Source organism: Podarcis gaigeae (assembly GCF_964106915.1).
Source record: "Podarcis gaigeae genome assembly, chromosome: 10".
NCBI lineage: Eukaryota > Metazoa > Chordata > Lepidosauria > Squamata > Lacertidae > Podarcis > Podarcis gaigeae.
In genome coordinates this window covers 19,100,461-19,113,921 of record NC_139686.1, presented here as the reverse complement: position 1 = coordinate 19,113,921, position 13,461 = coordinate 19,100,461, and the positions used below count along the sequence as shown (strand labels likewise).

The following is a 13,461-nucleotide window of genomic DNA, read 5'->3' as shown; positions in this document are numbered from 1 at the left end:
CATTATAAGGGTTTGTATGCAGTATATATTGCTGCCTTTAGACTAGACTCCTAAGGGGAGGACTCTGCATTCCCATTTCCAGAAATTTTGCAAAACACCTTTTCCCCCCAAAGATACTATGTATGGAAGCTATAAGAGCTAGTCTAGAAAGAATGACCATTTCCAAAATGGAAGGCAGGGGACCTTCCATTTTGAGTTTGCAGATTGCACTTTGGGATCCTTAATTAAAACTTCAATCCCATACACACTTACCTGGGAGTAAGCAAACTCGGTAGGATTTACTTCTGAGAAAATATGCAGAGGATTGCACTGTAGCACGCTCATGCCTTCAATTCCTGTTCACACATGTAGCAATAAAATCAACAAAGTCCCATGAAAGATATACCAACACAATGGAGATGACTATAAAGGATTCTCCTTCCTTGGAGATTTTAAAGCAGAGATTGGATGGACATCTGTCTTGAAAGCTTTATTTGAAATTCCTGCATTGCAGGGGGTTGGACTAGATCACACCTGGGGTTCCCTTCCAAGTCTACGGTTCTGTGATTCTATTAACAAGTTAGCAACCATTCTTATCCTAGCTCATCAAAGCCCAGAGCAAATACATTTTTGGCTGCTGTGGTCCTATACATACATGGGAGTAGGTCCCATCTAACTCAGTGAGGATTACTTCTAAACATAGATATGGCTTATAACACCAGGGTTCCCCACCACCAGCACCGCCACCTATTGCTTCATTAAAAGGGGAGGCTGCTTGGGATTCCTAAATGTTTGGTTTGGCACAGACCTGTCTCAGATGATGTAGTGCGACTCATGCAACACGCTGGTCGATTAATATACACAGAACAATAATTATACATACTTTATCAACCTTCTGAGAAAAATGCAAAACATAAACAAAGCCACAGAGACTTGCGAACTGCCCAACCTAAGATGAACTTATAATGTCTGGTTTCAATAGAATTTTCAAATGCTTAACTCAGTCTTTTAGATAAGTTCATGAAGATACCAACAAAAGGTAAGTTCGGTGTTATTCACAATACCGAGAGATGCTAGTGGAGTTGTAGATAGATGTTAATGAAGTTGTAGACAATAAAGTTGTAGGCGGCTGGGTGCCGGCGTTTTGCGCCTGTTTCACCCTGGCAGTCCAAGTAATCAAGAGGCCGCTGTTCGCCCCCGATGGGGCCCTTTTACTGGGGCCTTCAGGTACCACACTCCCAAGGTAGTTTTCCATGCTTCTTCAGTAGTCTAATCCCAAAGTCTTGATATTGATATTGATATTCAGTCTTAAAGTGAATACTCTTTCTTGGCTTAAGCTTAAGAGACTGATTTGCTCAGACGATGGCATTGGTTGAGATGAGGGATCATCAACAGTGCCCTCTGGACCGCCCACAATTCCCTGTGGTGGGTGGGCTGTCTTGCTGCACACCTATGCAGTTGAGAGAGTCAATCTGCTAAGCAATCAAGACATTGCAGTTCATCCCAAGTGACTTTTGGCCAAGTTAATCTCTGCCTACATCTCTGTGGAAGCAACTCTCTTTGCCAGTGTTCAGAACAGGCCTGCCAAGCCAGGTTGAGGAACAGCCCCAGAGGTAAAGTCCAAGGTTTGACACCTTGTATCAGCAATTGCTAGCTGAAGGAGTGGCGCAACTGTGCTCACAGCAGCAATATTAAGGTCAATAGATAAGGGACTTCCTTTAGGAACTCTTTTAAATTATCTGCTGCAGGCTCACATACAGACAAATTGATATATGCAGCAATAAACCCCGCATGGGATGATGCACGGCTTGCTCAGGACATTTGGGAGCCTGAGGCAAACCACAGAATGGCATCCTCCTCTCCACCAGGGAAAATATGGGTGCATGAAAAGCTACATCAGAAAGAAGAAGAAGAATTTGGATTTGATATCCTGCTTTATCACTACCCGAAGGAGTCTCAAAGCGGCTAACATTCTCCTTTCCCTTCCTCCCCCCCCCCCCCATGAAACACTCTGTGAGGTGAGTGAAGCTGAGAGACTTCAGAGAAGTGTGACTGGCCCAAGGTCACCCAGCAGCTGCATGTAGAGGAGCGGAGACGCAAACCCTGTTCCCCAGATTATGAGACTACCACTCTTAACCACCACACTGGGACAGGAGGGGTGGGAAATAAAGATCTACATCAGGCTCTGCTGCCTCATGGATCCTGCCGCCCAAGGCAGTTGCCTCACCTTGCCTCATGGGCGGGCCAGCACTGGGTTGATGTGTGCTCATTTGAGGGCAAAAACATGGGCACAAACCTGTATGCTGATGTCATGCTTGCACACCGCGAGGCATGCACAAACATTGCACTGATGTCACATGGCCCTGGGTCCCCTCTATCATGGGGGCAAGAGGTGTGAATGGAGCAGTATCCCTGCCCCAAAACGTTGGCAAGTGCCAATGGTATTGCGTATGACTGCTCCAATAACATCATGAGACCAAATCATTATGGATGCACAATAAAAAGAATATATCAAGGAGCCTAGATTTGTTTCACAGAGGTATTAGCCTGGCTCTCACACACACCAAGCACCAAACCATGTTTTCCCCAAGGTGCTTGTTTTCAGGGAAGCAATGTGATTTCTCAACCTCAGTGAAATGAAAACAAATTCTTGGAGTCTTATCTGCTGTTTTCCATACATGTACACACACACACCACTGGGCCTTCAGTCCGCAATGTTTCACAATTCATTTCCAGCCTGTGATTCATATTGCTTGACCCTGTCATGGCCTGTTCTTCCACACCCACATACAACTTCTTCATTGCCCTGTTCCTCTCCATTTCCATCACTAGGGATGAGGGAGCCTGTCCATTTCAGTTTCTCCCCATTTTTCCTTTTTTCCAACCTTAAATTCAGTTCTCCACATTTCCACATAAGTGTGTGATTTTTTTAAATGGCCCTTGTGAATATTCACCAGCATTTTAAATGAGGATTTGTCCCAATATACACAATTTTGCAAAGCAATTTTCCTTAATATAACACATTTTTGCAGGTGTTTTCCACTGACACGCATTTTTACCCTAGTATATGGAATTTTTTTTTGGTACGCATTACTTGGCTGCAGAACTACACTGAAAATTCAGAGAAGTGTGAATTTCAGAAGATGGCTGGGTCTCAGTTTGTATATTGTTTCAGAAAGTGAAATTTTGGTGGGTTCATCTTCAAATGGGAACTGAATCAGATTTCTAATCCATCCCTACTCCCAACACCATTTTCCTTAGGGCTCCCTAGTGGAAAGGAGTGTAAAAAAAGGGGGGATCCTGTTTAGAGTTCCCTCAAGGCCAATTCATTTTATCAGCTTGCAATCCTAAGCACACGTGGAGCTGCACTTCCCAGAATCCCCTGGGAACAGACGTTGACTGTTAAATCACTCTGTAAATTGTAACTACGCATGTTGGGGAATAGGGGTCTCCTAACAACACTCACCACCCTTTACAAACTAGACCCTCCCAGGATTCTTTTCAGGGGAGTCATGACTGTTTAAAGTGGCATGGTGCTGTTTTGAACGTATATTGCCGATGGGGCCAAAGCCCCACTGAAAACAGAGGGGCTTAGGATTGCGCTGTTAGTCTACTCTCCCTGGGCCAAAGCATTGCTGTCTACAGTATAATTTCCCATGTTGCATTGCGCTGCCTCTCAAGGCTCCTCCAACTGTATCAGGGCACCAAAATCAGTGACAGGCAAAAGGAAAAGCCACTCACCCGAGGTCCCACAAACGCCTCCGTCTTGTTCCAGTTAGGTCACCGCAAACCAGCTGGAGAATGCCACAACATCAACAAAATATTAAGGAAAAAGCAAATCCGGAGCCACTAAAGAGAGAGGGAGAGAGAGTTGGCTGAGCAAACAAACCCTTCTCTCTCCTCTTTCTCTCCTCCTCTTTTCCCTCCCCTTACATGAGATATTCCAAGCGAATTATCACCAGAGTTCTCTTGTGGGTGGAGGGTCAGGGTGTGTATATGCATTTCTGAAGAGGGGGGAGAAAGGGCCCTCTCTCTCTCTCTCTCTCTCTCTCTCTTTCTCTCAGATTGCCTTATAATACTTCTCTTTATGAAGCAGGGAGAAGAGAAGGCGGGAGGGAGGCCAGCAGGCAGGCCAAAAATGTGGAGACCGTGATCATTTCACAACACTGAGGGGGCGTTTTTCACACATGCGACCAGTGCCGTCATAAATGTGCTTGCTAGGAAGTTAACTCCGTGGGACTTGTGCCCAAGTAAAAAGGCATCGCAATTGGTTGTCAAAGAGGGAGGGAAGGAGGGAGGTAACAACTGGAACCATACATTTATAGCATGTATAAAGCACATAGCTCTCCACCTCCAAAAAAATAATAATCCTGGGAACCATAGGCTTTTTTTTTAAGGGTGCTGGAAATTGTAGCTCTGTGAGGTGTAATCTACAGTCCCTGTAGCTCTCCGCCTCCAAAAAAATAATAATCCTGGGAACCATAGGCTTTTTTTTAAGGGTGCTGGAAATTGTAGCTCTGTGAGGTGTAATCTACAGTCCCTGGGAATCTCTGGGGGAAGCCAGGTGCTGTGAATGTATTTCTTTAAGCAAGATTTCTGTACCACTTGATTGTAAAACACACAACTCTAAGTGTTTTGCAAAAATAAATGTATGGTGTGGGCATGACCTTGTGGGGGGTGTTCTTGTCGCCATAATAATGCATCAGCAGTGGGTTCATGCTGCTTTAATTTGCTGTGCAATTCTTCCTGAATGCTACCATATTATTGCTGTTTGAATGGACAACGAAAGTGAGCCGCAAAGTGAGCCCGTCTTCTGCAACTATAGCATTGGATTTATCCATTTCATTTCTATTCTCCACTCTCCACTCTCCTGCCTCAAAAATGCTTGGGATGACAGTGTTTTACCCTCACAACAACCCTGGAAGGCAGCCTAAACTGAGAGGCAGGGGCTGACCTAAGTTGAGTTCGGGAAATAAATAAAATAAATGTTTGTTTGTTTGTTGAATAAACAGGATTTAAAAGTTATTAGCTTTGGTTAGATTGCGGAAGAAACAGCCCATCAAGTCCATCCTGGCAACAATTTGGGAAACTTCATACAGGATACTTATTTATGAAAATTCGTAAATGGATACAGCGGTAGGGGATGCAATCAAAGAGGCTTGTATCTTCACATGTGCTGGCATTGCGAGGAGGTATATAAGCACTGGGAGATAATTTTCAAGGAATGAAATTTACAAAGCAAGAGCTTGCTAAATGTATGGGAAGGGGAGAATGAAGGAATGTCACATAAATGTATCTAATTGGCTTTATGCAGCCAGAATGGAGATTGCTAAAAGCTGGGAAACTAATGTTGGGCAACTGGCTGCAGAGACTAGGGCACGCAGCCAGGGCCATAAAACTAGCATTTAATGTAAGGGCTGGCAAGGGGACAGACAATTGTAGAGGACCTCTGTGCTGCAAGTTTCTTAATTGTATGCCTTGCTTCCTCCAAGGAAATCAGAGCATTGTTCATGGGTTCATCCTCCAAAACAATCCTGTTATAGTATCTTGGCCAAGAGTCATGGGTTGCCTAAGGTAGCCCAGAGAATTGATGGTTGATCAGAGAGCTGAACCCAGATTTTCCCTGTTCCAAATCCCACAGCCTAGCCACTATACCACATCCAAATCAGGGCCAGGTTCTTTAAAAAGCAATTAGTCTCTAGTTCCCAGTGCATATTGCTAATCAGCAACACTCCAGAATGGCACAGTTAAGTTAAGCAAACAGAAGCTATGCTCTTTTTAAAACATCTGGCAATAAGGGCACTCCCACGCCTTTCCGAATTGATAAACCCTTCATACAATATTCACATTATTTGCTATTGTACGTTTTGCACCACGCCCGGTTGCACCCACTTGACCCTTCTAACATTAGAGCACCTTCCCTGAACCACTGCCTTGAAATGCCCATAGATGTTATTAAAAGACATAAATAAGGAGGAGACTGGGTCAGTTTGCATGACCGGAAAAGTGGGGTGAGGGAACACAGCAGCTGAATGTTGAATGCCACAGCCTTTATTCCCAGTGGCCAGGCTGCTGAGAACTACATGGCAAACAAGCTCTGGGTCCGACTTGTTTTCAATTAGTTTACCTAACAAATACAATTTCTCCTTTGACTACTATACATTCCTGATCTTGACTATGATATCTTATATTCCACTCTTCCCTCAGCTGTATTTTCATATGATACATCAGAGAAGAAATGAGAGCCCGTGTGGTGTAGTGGTTAAGAGCGGTAGACTCGTAATCTGGGGAACCGTGTTCGCTTCCCCGCTCCTCCACATGCAGCTGCTGGGTGACCTTGAGCTAGTCATACTTCTCGGAAGTCTCTCAGCCCCACTCACCTCACAGAGTGTTTGTTAGCCGCTTTGGGACTCCTTCGGGTAGTGATAAAGTGGGATATCAAATCCAAACTCTTCTTCTTCTGGGCTTGAGGTTCTAAGGCAGCAGACCTTGAATACCAAATGGTAAATCACTTTTGAAACTAGGGGTACTTTCTCAATGAACAGTAGACCCATGTGCCATATCCTAAACCCTTTTAAAACCACACTAGGTACCTGATACTCTTTTTATATCTATATAAAAATTCCACCAAACCATATTACCCCATACAACAACATTTTCATTGAAATATGATTAGGCAGCCAGATGGTTTGCTTTTTTTAAAAAAAAGCCATGTTGAATAGGCATCATTGCTTATGGCAGGGGTCTAGAGTAAAATGCCAACGTTTTAAAGAAGCTAATTGTTTAAACAAGACTCTTTAAAGAGGCAATATTCTGCTGCTGAAGGAATCGCAGCAGAGAGTCAAAAACTGAAGATTTGCATGAATGAGGAGATCCTATGACAAGGATTAGAAAACCTTTGTATTTGTAGGGAATACTATATGAAGTTCATTTGGGAATTTGCTATCCTTGCCACATGGCTACACAATCTATTTAAAAACTTTGTTGACAAAAAAAGTTCCAAAGTGCAATAATAGGGTTCAACGGAGAAGTTTGTCGATCTGTAATCAAAAGGTTTAAAAGTCAGTTTGTGCTGCCACCTATATTGTTCTAGCCAAATTAGGAAATTTATAGAGTATCCTCTGAAGGGAGAGGCCCCAGTCACTTTTAGCTACAGAAGACAAAGCCCCAGTCCTGCCCCTTGGTTAAAACAGTTTCACTAATTACTAATTTCTGGGCACAATTCAAAGTGCTGGTGTCAGGGGTTCAGAAGGAGAGACACAGGAGGGGGAGCAAATGGAGAGTGAGGAGGAGGGAGGCGCAGGCAGTGACAGTGGCCAGAATTATTCCACAAGCCTCTCTAGTGAATCGGAGGACTCACAGAAGGGAGCGCCGGTGGCCAGAGCGAAGGGGGGTCCAGGGGGGAAGCCCCAGGAGGAAGGGGCTAGCGGGGAGTCCCTGAGCAGCAGTTGGAAATCAGGACCAGCTTCTCCACCAGAGCGCAGTGGGGAGGGGGAGTCCCAGGAGTCGGGACCAGTGTCCTCACCACCAGAGGGAGGAGAGGAGTCAGGTTTGGCTACGCCCACATCAGGAAGCGGGGAAACGGTCAGAAGGAAAGTCACCGGCTGAGCGCGCGCGCCAAGTTCAAATGTACAGGAGCGCGGCACAGCAGGGAGCCCAGAAAGGGAGCCAGGTCCTAAAGCCCGCCGGAGGAAGGGGCAAGACTCAGGAGGCTCAGCGTCAGAGGAGTCCAGGAAGGAGGGAACCCCAGAGGGCAGAAAGACCCAGCGAAGGAAAGAGCAGCGTAGGAGGTGGAGCCGGGCTAGAATCTTAAACTGGTGTGGGTGGAGCAGTGAGTCAGAGGGGACTTAGCCGGTCTAGCGTCGAGACGTGGGTCTGCGCGCCCAGAGCTTGGAAATGGAAACTAAACTTTAATAAAGACTTTTGTATATAACATCCACTGGGCGTTGGTCCTCTGTGAGCTGGGACCTAGCGGCAGTCCTGACAGCTGGTCATGACTTATAAAGCCCTATATGGTTGTATGAACCTGACGAGGCGGTAAGATCTTTGAGTGAGCACCTTCCCTCTGTTCCATCGTCATCAGAAGAGAGAGCCTTTTCCATGGTTGCTCCCATATCACGGAATTCTCTCCCAATAATGGCTCACTTGGCTCCCTCTTTGTTATCCTTCCACCAACAGGCTAAGACCTTATTCCAAAAATTAAGGTATATACAATGCTGATCACTGGACTGCTGTCAGGGCAGGCTGTTTTTAATTGCTGGTTTTAAATGTGTTTGGGTATATTTTAATTATTGTTTTAAACTACTTTGCTTTTATTACATTGTATTTTATAATGTTGCTTTTAAATGTATGCCACCATCTTGAAGGATCAGCATTTTCCTTCTCCTAGGTGCGCTACCTTCCCAAGTTGACAGGCCCATCTGCCCCTCACTTTCCTCTACAGCATGTGCAGAAACTGCTTTCTTGACTGTTGGACCCACTATTGATCTCATCCACTCAATCTCTCAGAGCCTGTCTTCAAATGCAAAGGAAGTTCCTAACTCACCAAGAGTTTGAGACCCATTGGCTACCTTCACCTGGTTTAGCCAGCCAGTTGAAGCCATTCCCATGATGTGACTGCTGTTGCGTGATGGCAGCTTCTAGGAGCCACAGGCTGAGTATGGGGTGGGGACCAAAAGCGGTCAAACTACCCCACAAGTACACTGTGTCCCCCAACACCCCATACACCCCAATTTTTGCTTTATTTACAAACCACCATAGTATCAAAAGGGACGCGGGTGGCGCTGTGGGTTAAACCACAGAACTTAGGGCTTGCCAATCAGAAGGTCGGTGGTTCGAATCCTCTCGACGGGGTGAGCTCCCATTGCTCGGTCCCTGCTCCTGCCAACCTAGCAGTTCAAAAGCACGTCAAAGTGCAAGCAGCTAAATAGGTACCGCTCCGGCAGGAAGGTAAACGGCATTTCCGTGCGCAGCTCTGGTTCGCCAGAAGCGGCTTAGTCGTGCTGGCCACATGACCCAGAAGCTGTACGCCGGCTCCCTCGGCCAATAAAGCGAGATGAGCGCCGCAACCCCAGAGTCAGCCACGACTGGACCTAATGGTCAGGGGTCCCTTTACCTTTACCTTTTATAGTATCAAAAACTACATGCGTTCCCAGCATTCTTTACTGTCCCTATGCAAAATATCTCCATTTGGCCTGCTAACTGCACACCAGACATGGCAGAAGACTAATCTGCTGGGGGTGGTCCATGAGGGTGAATGGACCACTGCTCCACCAGCCTCAAGTCTGCCCTCAGCCATTTCCCACCCGCCTGCTTTTGTCTCTCCACCTACCAGTAAACTGGCTGTCTTCCTCCCTACCATCCCTGACTGACAACACCACCCACTGCTGGATTAATCCCAATGTTTGAGTCGGGATTCAGTTATTCTTCCACAACCTGTGTTGTGCTGCAGTCTCCTTCCTGTCTTACCAAATACTAAACCTAACAATGGGGAAAAGCCACATCTCAGCAGTTTTCTTCTTCCGACAAGCCCTCTTCTTCCTCTATTCATCTCTTGCCAGCTGGCAGAGCCTCCTCTGTCTCCTATTCTGCTTGGCCCTTTTCTTCCTGAAACAGGTGCAGATATTTTAATAGAACTGCTTGGGCTGACTCACGGCCCTCCCACCTGGTCTGTTAACACTGCGGATGTCTTTCTGAAAGATCCATTGGGAGATGTTCCAGGGAACTCCCTTCCTGTCACACAAGCCTTGTGCTGGAGACAGAGAAAGCAGAAGTCCACACAGAGGTCAGCTCCAGGCCACCTATTAACTGAGAATTCATCTTGATTTATTTGCAAAAGCTTATGGGGATGTTATATAATGCTGGCTGTTCAGTGATCATTCATTCTGATTTGTTTCTGGGAAAGTTATGTGACCATGCACCAAGCAATTGTTATCCCACACAAGAGCTGTTCAACTGTGGAACAGTCTCCCTCGGGAAGTTGTGGACTCTCCTTCCTTCGAGGTTTTTAAGCAGAGGTTGGATGGCCATCTGTCATGGATGCTATAGCTGAGATTCCTGCATTGCCTGTGGTTGGACTTCAACCTATGGTACTTCTGTGCTTGGTATACCCTTTTCCACTTCCTTGCTTCCTTGGCTTAGGTTTGTTCTTGTCAATCATCATGATCTTGGCCAGCAAGTTGTGGGTTTTGGAAAGATGCCAGACAAAAAACCCAACCTCAATCTAGATGGAGTATTTGAGTTCTTATTTGTTCTCTATGTGCTTGATTGCATTCTGTCCCAATGTTCTCAAGATAATATACACATGGTTTGGATTTCATGTGCTGCCTCAGTTGCTAAGCACTTGGAATCCAGGTCTCTATCTCAGCAGTTCCCAATCTGTGGCTCACCTGTGCAAGTGGGTTGCAGGCTCCATGAGTAAATCCAAAATAATTATTGGTTGCAATCCTTAACTGGTATGATGAATATCACTTACAACTTTTGTTTTGTTGGCATATTATAATGTTGTGTTGACATCTGCAGCTGAACTTTGGAAAGGCTCAAGTCTTACATTTTAACACTTGGGAACCGCTCTCTGGCAGCTGACAGAAGATCCAGTGAGCATTTGCCATAAGGTGCTCGTAGGAGTTAAGTAATTTTTTGCTTGGGTGCCTCAAGTCATGGTTATAAAATTGGCAAACCTGAAGTTAAAATGCATGAAGCAGGCAGCTGCTGAAGACCTAAGGTCCAAAATTCATGTGATAATAAATCAATGAGTCACCATACCAAGTAAATGTGGGCTTGTGGGTCATTAACCAATCACAGTCCCCTGATGTGCCTACCTGTATGATATGTGCATTTGCAAAGCACATTTGTTGCTTTTTAGACATTTCACACATTACTCTTTCAGCAAGAAATCTGTAAACAGCTAAAAATGTATTGTGTGAAGGCATCTGGATACATGTCCTGTTATAGAGATTCTAGGTGTTCATCTGTGACACAGCTAATGTCTGCTTGGGGAAGGTTGAATGAATAAGAGCTGCAGTCCATTATATTTAAGGATCAGCAAAGCCAGGTTTCTTTTTGTGGCCTGACTCTAGACCTAGGTCACACACACACACATTTAAAACACTGTCATGACACTTCAAACAGTCATGACATTCCCCCAAAGTCTTCTGGGAGCTGTAGTTAAGGGTGTTAACAATTGCTAGATCTCTATTCCCCTCCCGGAGCTACAATTCTCAGAGTCACCTAACAGTAAATCCCTTTTCACAGGAAACTCTCAGCACCCTTAACAGCTTCCAGAATTCCATGGGGTAAGCCATGACTGTTTAAAGTCATATCGTAGCGCTTTAAACGTGAATGGCGCCCTAAGCCTAGGCTTTCGTGGAGATCTCTTTCCAATTTATTTGAGTTTATATGGAAACTACATTTTTTTTTCTCAAGTGTGGAGAAGAAATATAGGTGGGGAAAGCTGCATCTCCATGAAGAGGAGACTGCCAAAGGATCCACTTGTCAAGATTATGCTATGTAAGCTGAAAGTCAGAGAAGGGATTTGTTACTCAAAGGCTGGGGAAACAAGCAAACAGATGCTGGCTGCTTTAAGCTTTCCATGCTGTCGCCTGAAATCTGGGGAAGAGATACCACCAGTGATTTTAGGGCTCAACTGCTCCGAGATTTTCCAAAGGCACAGCGGTGCACTTGATGGCCTTTGAAAGCCCCTGCAGTACAATATGTACACAGAGATGGCAACACCAATGGTGCCGCTGGTTATCCCTCTATGCCTGGCACAGCTTACACCACAGAAAGGACCAGGCAGGTGGCTGGCATCAGCTCTGCAATGTCCACGTTCAGTTTCCAAAGTGTGCACAGAGGCTTCTTAAATGAGGGACTTTTCATCTGCAGCTTCTGTAGCTCTGGTTTCACTAATTATTATTATTATTATTATTATTATTATTATTATTATTATTATTATTATTATTTATTTATACCCCGCCCATCTGGCTGGGTCCCCCCAGCCACTCTGGGCGGCTTCCAACAAAACACTAAAATAATAATAATAATAATAAATTTTATTTATATCCCGCCCTCCCCAGCCGAAGCCGGGCTCAGGGCGGCTAACAATAATCAAATAATCAAACAATCAAATAATCACACATTCAAAATATTCATTATAAAAATTAATTAAAATCAAATTAATGGCAACCAATTAAGCAATATTCTGTGCAGGTTGCCAGAGGAGGGAGTCAGGCTGCGCCCTGACCAAAGGCCTGGTGGAACAACTCTGTCTTGCAGGCCCTGCGGAAAGCTGTCAGGTCCCGCAGGGCCCTAGTCTCTTGTGACAGAGCGTTCCACCAGATTGGAGCCGCAGCCGAGAAGGCCCTGGCTCTAGTTGAGGCCAGCCTAACCTCTCTGAGGCCTGGGACCTTGAGGATGTTATTATTTGCAGACCGTAGGTTTCTCTGTGGGGCATACCAGGAGAGGCGGTCCCATAGGTACGAGGGTCCTAGGCCGTATAGGGCTTTAAAGGTTAAAACCAGCACCTTAAACCTGATCCTGTACTCCACCGGGAGCCAGTGCAGCTGGTATACTACTGGGTGAATGTGATCTCGCAGTGAAGACCCCATAAGGAGTCTCGCCGCGGCATTCTGCACCCGCTGGAGTTTCTGGGTCAGTCTCAAGGGCAGCCCCACGTAGAGCGAGTTACAATAATCCAGTCTGGAGGTGACCGTCGCATGGATCACAGTGGCTAGGTCAGGGCGAGAGAGATAAGGGGCCAACTGCTTAGCTTGGCGGAGATGAAAAAATGCCGCCTTTGTTATAGCTGTAATCTGCGCCTCCATAGAGAGGGAGGTATCGAAGATTACACCCAAACTCTTAACGGACGGTGCTGGCACCAATTGCACCCCCGCAAGAGATGGGAGTTGCCCCCTCAATCCCATATCGTCCCGGCCCAGCCAGAGGACCTCTGTCTTCGAAGGATTTAACTTCAACCGGCTCCCACGTAACCATCCAGCCACAGCTTCCAGACATCTCGCCAGTGTGTCTGGGGCCGAGTCAGGATGGCCATCCATCAACAGATAGAGTTGGGTGTCATCAGCATACTGATGGCAGCCCAGCCCAAAACTCCGGGCAAGCTGGGCGAGGGGGCGCATAAAGATGTTAAAAAGCATCGGGGAGAGAATCGCACCCTGAGGCAGTCCACACACCAAGGAGTGGCGCGATGACAATTCCCCCCCAAGCGCCACCCTCTGTCCCCGACCAGAGAGAAACGAGCGCAGCCATTGAAGGACTGTGCCCTGGATCCCCACGTCGGCAAGGCGGTGGTCCAGGAGTTCGTGATCGACCATGTCGAAGGCTGCTGACAGATCTAGAAGAATCAGCAGCCCCGACCCGCCTCGATCCAGCTGCCTGCGGAGATCATCTGTTAGGGCAACCAGAGCCGTCTCGGTCCCATGGCCAGCGCGGAAGCCGGACTGGAATGGATCCAGAGCAGATGTTTCA

The 13,461-nt window shown here is 46.2% G+C and overlaps 1 protein-coding gene across 2 annotated transcripts in view; it reads right to left on the bottom strand.

Annotated features, from left to right (window-relative positions):
• The window catches only part of SLC6A12 (solute carrier family 6 member 12), an 89,683-nt gene extending 85,698 nt beyond the window's left edge, over positions 1-3,985 (bottom strand). For both annotated transcript variants that reach the window (XM_083700435.1, XM_083700434.1), the window contains exon 1: positions 3,721-3,985. The gene's annotated coding sequence lies outside the window, so the exon portion shown is untranslated. The remainder of the gene's footprint in view (positions 1-3,720) is intronic.
• Positions 3,986-13,461: the final 9,476 nt, after the last annotated feature.